The sequence below is a fragment of the Tupaia chinensis genome, unplaced genomic scaffold, assembly GCF_000334495.1.
Source record: "Tupaia chinensis unplaced genomic scaffold, TupChi_1.0 Scaffold143361_1, whole genome shotgun sequence".
Classification (NCBI taxonomy): domain Eukaryota; kingdom Metazoa; phylum Chordata; class Mammalia; order Scandentia; family Tupaiidae; genus Tupaia; species Tupaia belangeri.
This window is the reverse complement of record NW_006203205.1, coordinates 4,766-12,332: the sequence shown is the minus strand read 5'-3', so window position 1 is coordinate 12,332 and position 7,567 is coordinate 4,766. Positions and strand designations below refer to the sequence as shown.

Below are 7,567 nucleotides of genomic sequence, written 5' to 3'. Positions count from 1 at the left end.
TTGGTTGCTCATATTTCTTGAGCCTCTGCGATTGTTCCTAGTCATCAGGTAATCTATATGTTTCTTCCTAACTTATTTAAGGTAACTCTGAGTGTTAAAAGTTGTACAGGATTAAAAAATTGATGATTTCTCTTATGGTCAGCCTATCTGTTGCTCACAATTACCATTAACTGTTGCCACTAGTCCTGGATGGCGCAACGTCCTCTCTGTTCTTAAGGAGTGGTGAATCTCCAACTGACCTAATAAGCAACACCTCAAGAGCAAAGAAAAACAAAATAAAAAAGGAAATCGTGAGGTGCACAATGTGTGCCGTGCACTATTCAAATCACCAAAATTCAGAGAGTCCAAAGGCTAGTGGGGAAGGGCCAGAGGATGAGTGTCAGGATTGGGCTGGTCAGGCCTGCAGCCTCAGGCCTCCTGGTGTCCAGAACTGCTTGCTGGCTCGATCAGGTTTGCGGGTGGAATGGGGTGGGAGTTCGTGTTAAAGTCCCATACAACCAAACTGGGGTCCAAGGAGGAGGAAGGGTGGGGATCAAGAAAATGTGTATAGGATTCTCAACTGAACTGATCTGAGATATACTTCATGTTGGGTAAATTTTCTTTACAAGGTTAATGACATCTACCAACTGAATGTATAAAAATAATAATAATAATAATAATGATGAAAATAAAGATATACACAGTATATACACACTTAATTTGTACCAAATATCTGCATTCTGTGGCAGAAATTGAGAGATCTGAAGATATGATACTAGAGAAGATAAGAGTAGATACAAGAGACTATCTGGGAGGAGAGTTAATGGTAGAGAGTGGGTGGTTGAGGGTAGGTGTCAGGTACCAAGGGAAGAAACACTTAACAGACAAAAAAACAGTGAAGTCCTCCATTTAAAAACTACACCATGATGGGGAATTTATATAAAGTTTAAAATTAATTAAACTAAAATATAAAAAGAATGTTATGTTGTACCTCCTAAGAAACTCACTTAAAGTTATTTTGATCCCTGATTCTATTTGTTTTACTTCTTATTTTACAAAGAAATTATTAGGAGAAAACCGTGAGTAACATTGATTCCCCTTATGTCTAGATGATTTTTGTTTTTGCAAAATATCAAATAAGTGGATAAGATTATTCCTTGGTTGTTAAGTTAAATGCGTTATCTTTATATGCACTTATAAATATACTGATAGGACAAATTGTTTTGACAGTGAGCCTCTTTAACATCTCTATGTTCCAATTAACATTGCCTTGGAGTCTATATATATTAAGAGAGAGATTTTAGCTATAAGATGTGCGTGCTGGGACCAGCAGTTAGCATAATGGTTATGTCACTGGACTCCCACATAGTCGACCGCGGTTTGTGTCCTGGACCCGGAGGCTTAAACTCACGCCGGGCGCATGTGCATGCGTGCCCAAGATCCCTAGAGAAGAATGGAGGAGAAGGGATTGCAGTGTGGCCATCCACCCTGGGGGGTGATTTCTTGCTTTCTATCTCTCTGTCTCTCTCTGTCTTTCTGGCGAGTGCATGGGCCCTATAGAGAAAACCTCTCAAAAAAAAAAAAAAATAGATGCGTGTGCTCACCAAGATAAAGAGGGAGAGAAAGTGAGAAAATATCTCCCATAGGGGATGGCCACACTGCAATCTCTTTGTTATCCTGGGATTTGTGTTGAGCACACACAGACTCATAACTGGCGTGAGTTTCAAGCTGCTGGGTCTGGAATTTGAACTGCGGTTCGTCATGTGGGAGTCCAACCCCTTAACCACCATACCACTCACTGGTCCCAGATTTTTATTTTCAAATGAATGATGTTTTCTTACTTTTTTAAATTAATTAAATAGATTATTTTATTCGTTTTACAAACAAATCATTTCCTATAAACTGGCTTTGTCAAACTAGTGTTTAATGGATTGGGAAAAATATATGAAAAAATACATACCAAAAAGTTAGAAAGTTAGGACAAGCAAAATGGTGGACTTAAAAATTAGGAAGTTTAGACAAGCAAAATGATGTGCTCCCACAGCAACAGCCATCCACATGCACAAATGCTTTTTTGGAATTTGGGGGATCCCAGTAAATGGTTGTATAACTCTAGTGAAATCCAAGACTAAGAAGGACAGTTTTGAGAAAGGAGTTTGGCTGACCATAGTCTTGACTACAAACCCATTGACATTACCCTCAATGTGGACTCATCTATACCCCTGTTTGACATTCATCCTTCCCCCAGCACCATCCATCAGGGAACCCAGAGGAGACACAGCTTCCCATGCCTTGTGTAATGGGACCAGCATCCCTGTCCTGGGACCAGCAATTAGTGTAATGGTTTTGTCGCTGGACTCCCATGTAGTCGACTGCAGTTCGAGTCCTGGACCCGGTGGCCTAAACTCATACCGGGCACATGTGCGTGTGTGCCCAAGATCCCGAGAGGAGAATGGAGATGAAGAGATTGCGGTGTGGCCATCCCCCCTGGGGGGGCGGTAATTTCTCGCTTTCTGTCCCTCTCTGTCTTTCCATGCCCTATAGCAAAAAACCTCTAAAAAAAAAAATAATTCCTGTCCTAGTAGATTAATTCCTGCCACAGGTACATATAAAAAAAATGACCCCTCTACAGCTTCTGGCTCAAATTTAATCTTCATAGTGTTAAAATCAGAAACTTGGAATCCCTCCCCTTAAGCCCCTAATACTAGCAATCTTTCTTTAAAAGTTGGGACCAGTAGATGGCATAATGGTTATGTCACTGTACTCCCACACAGCTGACCACAGTTCGAGTCCTAGACCCAGAGGCTTGAAACTCATGCCAGGTGCATGCACGTTCTTGCATATGTGTCCACAATCCCAAGGGGATAATGGAGGAGACAGAATTGCAGCACAGCCATGCTCCCTGGGGGGATCACTGCTTGCTTTCTGTCTCTCCGTATCTCTCTGTCTCTCCAGTGAGTACATGCACACTATAGCAAAAATCTCTCTCTCAAAAAAAAAGACAAAGTTCTGTGCCCTGAGACTGAAAAACGGAAAAGGTGAAGTGCTCCTATGTCAGTTAGATATGTTATCACTTCTTACTTGGGTCCTACTCTTAGGTATATAGAGGGATCCTGTTGGGACTCTGCCAGAGGGAACCCCTGACTTCCTTAATCCATGTCAGAAGTCTTGAGGGAGATCGCTTTTTCTTTCTTCTTCTACTCAGGACAATGTTTTCTTTTTTCTTTTCTTTTTTTTTTTTTTAAGAAAGATTTTGCTATAGGGTGTGCGTGCTTATCAGAAAGACAGAGAGAGACAGAGAGACAGAAAGTGAAAAATCAACCCCAGGGGGTATAGCCACACCACAGTCCCTTCTCCTCCATTCTCCTCTTGGGATCTTGGGCATGCACACACACGTGCCCAGTGAGAGTTTTAGGGCACCATGTCTGGGACTCGAACTGTGGTTGAATACATGGGAGTCCAGCAATGTAACCATTACACTATTTGCTGGTCCTGGGGCAATCTCTCTCTCCTTTTTTAAAGACTGCAAACCAGTGACCAGCACGTCGTGTAATGGCTATGTCACTGAACTCCCATGTAGTCGACCGTGGTTCGAGTCCCAGACCCAGTGGCTTAAACTCACACCAGGCACGTGTGCGTGTATGCCCAAGATCCCGAGAGGAGAATCGAGGAGAAGGGATTGTGGCGTGGCCATCCCCCCTGGGGGGTGATTTCTTGCTTTCTATCTCTCTGTCTCTCTCTGTCTTTCTGGCGAGCACACACGCCCTATAGCAAAAAAAAAAAAGAAAAAAAAAACTCTCCAAAAAAAAAAAAAAAAAGACTACAAACCAGAGAATGTATTTTATTTCAGAAGCGTACTTTTTCTTATTAAAGTCACTGAGGAACATTGGATACCCCATCATTTCCATTTTCTTTGTTGGACGTGTCTCTCTCCTGGGTCTCTAAAGTTTCTTTTTCTTTTTTCTTTTCTTTTTTTTTTTTTGAGTGGTTTTGCTATAGGACGTGTGTACTTGCCAGACAGACAGAGAAAGACAGAGAGACAGAAAGTGAGAAATCACCCCCCAGGGGAATGGCCACACCAAAATCCCTACTCCTCCATTCTCCTCTCAGGATCTTGAGCACACATGCACAATGCCGGGTGTGAGCTTTAAGCCACCGGGTCCGGGACGCAAACTGCTGTCGACTACATGGGTGTCCAGCGACATAGCCATTACACTAACTGCTGGTCTCTCTTAAGTTTCTTTATATGCCTTTTCTTTTTTATTGCTCAAATGACAAAGGACACACATCAAAGCTTTTCCTCCTTTAACAGCTTGTGGCCTGGATGAGAAGGTGGCAATTCCAGGCGTAGTCTGGAGTATCTGATTAAATATTGCCTCCATTTTCTCTTCTGGCTCATCTACATTTTTCCCTTTCTTTATAGTAATTTGAACTTGGTATTTTTCCTCAATCAACTGCTGAATCTGTTTACTCTTTGTGTCCAAGTCATGTTGTCCAATATTTGAAGAAAAAGTTAATTCCTTTATCAGAGTTGGTCCAGTTTTGGGTCGGGCCTTCTCCTGCTCCCAAAGCCGCAGTCACTCTTGGTGAATCTGGAGCTCGGTCATGAGCTAGTACTCTGGGGGCTCTGTGCTTGCCTTCCTACGAACCAGTCTCTTCTCACTCATCCATGAGTCTGATCACATCAGCTTGGTGCATGTTTCCCAAATCATTGCCCTTGTCGTCAAAGACATGAATAATTCGCTCATGAATTTTTCTTCCAATGTTACTAAAAGCTGTTTCAATCTTTGTTTTCTTTTCTCTTTCATGCTGAGGGTCTTCAACTGTGCTAAAGCTTTTGCATGAATTAAGTAGGACAGTCTTAGGGCAGCAGCAGTAAGAGACAACTATGTGGATGCTATCTTTTGCACAATGTGTTTACCAAGACTTCTAAAGCAATTAGTGTCCATCTTGATGGTTTGTAACATTAATCTCTTTAGAAAAAGAGCAGCCATCCTTTATAGGCATCTTGATGGTTTGTAACATTAATCTCTTTAAAAAGAGAGCAGCCATAATTTATAGAAAGATCTGTAATCATCCCAATCAATAAGAAATAGCTCTTCTTTAGACAATGGCAGCTAATAAGTGTAGAAGAAAAAAATCCACTCCAGTGAAATCAAGCATGTCTCTTAAATCAATGGGTCCAGGACTTAAATCACATGGTCAGCCATGTGGGACCTGGCTATCTTAACCACCACGTCATGAAGCCAGCTTGGAAGGAGCTACTCTTCTACAGGAGTTTCACCAAGTCCTTGCTTCTGTCTGCCTAAATTGGGAAGCTGTTATTCCAGAGCACACCATGGTTATAGAGCCATCATGGAACTGTTGTTCTGTTCGTCCCTTATGCCTCTACCCAGCTGACCAGGAGCAGGCGTGCCCTCTGCGCTGCTTCCCTGCAAGCGGCCTGGGGCAATCTCTTTTTAAATGGCCAACTTTTCCATATTTATACCACCCATGCTAGACTAGGTTCCCAGCCCTTTGGTTCTTGGACTGGAATCTAGATTTCTTATATCCCCAGTGAGGAAAGTTTCAATCCAGATTCTATTCTAACTAACTTTTCTACTGTGGATATCATGATCTTTGTTTTTTGTTTCTGTTTCTCTTCTTTCCTTCTAACAAAAAGCCTTTGGTCTTCCCTAAGTAGTTTTTCAATTGATCTTTCATTCCAACCATCAAATTTTTGTACCTCTTTTCTTAAAATTTTAATTTATTTTACATATTCAGTCACTATACATTGCTACAGATTGTAAAGTGAATTAAGCCTACATGAATACACTTCACATCTGTCCAGTTTAAGATACCATATATGTTATCATCAGCAGATAATCATCCATTTCTGTGTCCTATGAATGTCTTGCCTCTCTATTTTATCCTTGATTCCTTTCCTCTCACTCTTCCTTTTCTCCCACCTCCTTCCCACACTGTATCCAGTATCCATAACCATTTTCCATGCTTCTATATCCTCTAATCTTTCAGTTTCCATCATGGAGAGTGGATAGCTAGTTTATATTAAGTGGAGACATATAATCTCTCTTTCATAACCTGGCTTGCTTCACTCAGTAGTATATCTTTCATATTCATCCACTTTCTATCAAATGCCAGGGTCCTGTTTTTATGGCTGAGTAGTATTCCATAGAATATATGTGCCACATTTTTTCAATACATTCATGAGTTCATGGATATTTAGGTTTTTCCCATGTCTTAGCAATTGTGAATAATGCCACAATAAACAGATACATAAACTTTTTTCCAACTGGGCATTTTCCTATCCTTTGAGTAGATACCCATTAGTGAGATTGCTGGATCATATGGTAGTTCTATTTGTATCTTTTTGAGGAATCTCCACTTTTTTCTCTCCACAGTGGCAGGACTAATTTACATTCCCCACCAGCAGTGTAGGAGAGTTCTCTTTTTTTTTTTTTTTGAGAGGTTTTCACTACAGGGTGTGTGCGCTCGCCAGACAGACAGAGACAGAGAGACAGAAAGCGAGAAATCACTCCCCAGGGGGGATGGTCATGCCACAATCCCTTCTCCTCCATTCTCCTCTCGGGATCTTGGGCATGCACGCACACGTACCCAGCGTGAGTTTTAAGCTACCGGGTCCAGGACACAAACCGCGGTAGACTACTTGGGAGTCCAGCGACAACCATTATGCTAACTGCTGGTTCCTGAGGTTTTTTCTCAGCCATTCTGATTGGGATTAGGTAGTATCTCATTGTGCTTTTAATCTGCATCTCCCACATGATGAGAGATGTAGAGCATTTTTTCATATGTCCCTTGGCTCTTCATATGTCTTCTTTTGAGAGTTCTTTGTACAGCTCATTTTCCCATCTTTCAATTTGGTTGATCATTTTTTGGGGGGGCAGTGATGTGGGGAGTGGGGAGGATAACCGGATTGAGTTCCTTGTGTATTCTGGTTATCAGTTTCTTATTTGAGGCATAGTTCACAAAAATATTCTCCCATTCTGATTGTTGTCAATTCACACTAATTACCGTGTTTTTTGCTGTCCAAAACTTCTTAATCTGATATAATCCCAGCTTTCAGTCACAAAATTAACTTTAAAGAGCCCCTGTCCTATTGTGTCTTACAGGGGACCTTGTTTGGTCCCTGCAAAAAAGCAGAGGGAGTCTCCCCTTTTTCTTGTTTAATCTCGAAGGCCTTAGAAATATTCTGTGACTCGGACCAGTAGTTGGCATAATGGCTATGTCGCTGGACTCCCATGTAGTTGACTGTGGTTTGAGTCCTGGACCTGGTGTTTTAAACTCACGCTGGGCGTGTCTGTGTGCATGCCCAAGATCCCAAGAGGAGAATGGAGCAGAAGGGATTGCGGCATGGCTATCCTCTCTGGGGGGTGATTTTTCACTTTCTGTCTCTGTCTTTCTTGTGGACACATGTGCCCTATAGCAAAAAACTCCCTACCCCGCAAAAAAAATTCTGTGACCTCAGCGTATATTCCTTAATTCCTTTGATTAACAATTCTTTGAAGTCTTGCATTTGGGCTCTGTCTCTGAGAGCATCATTGTCCCATTGAGAGTTCACCTGTCCAAG

The 7,567-nt window shown here is 41.8% G+C and overlaps 1 pseudogene; it reads right to left on the bottom strand.

Moving 5' to 3' along the window:
- Positions 1 to 4,211: 4,211 nt before the first annotated feature.
- On the bottom strand, positions 4,212 to 4,973 carry LOC102476591 (translation initiation factor IF-3, mitochondrial pseudogene; annotated as a pseudogene).
- Between the last annotated feature and the right edge of the window lie 2,594 nt (positions 4,974 to 7,567).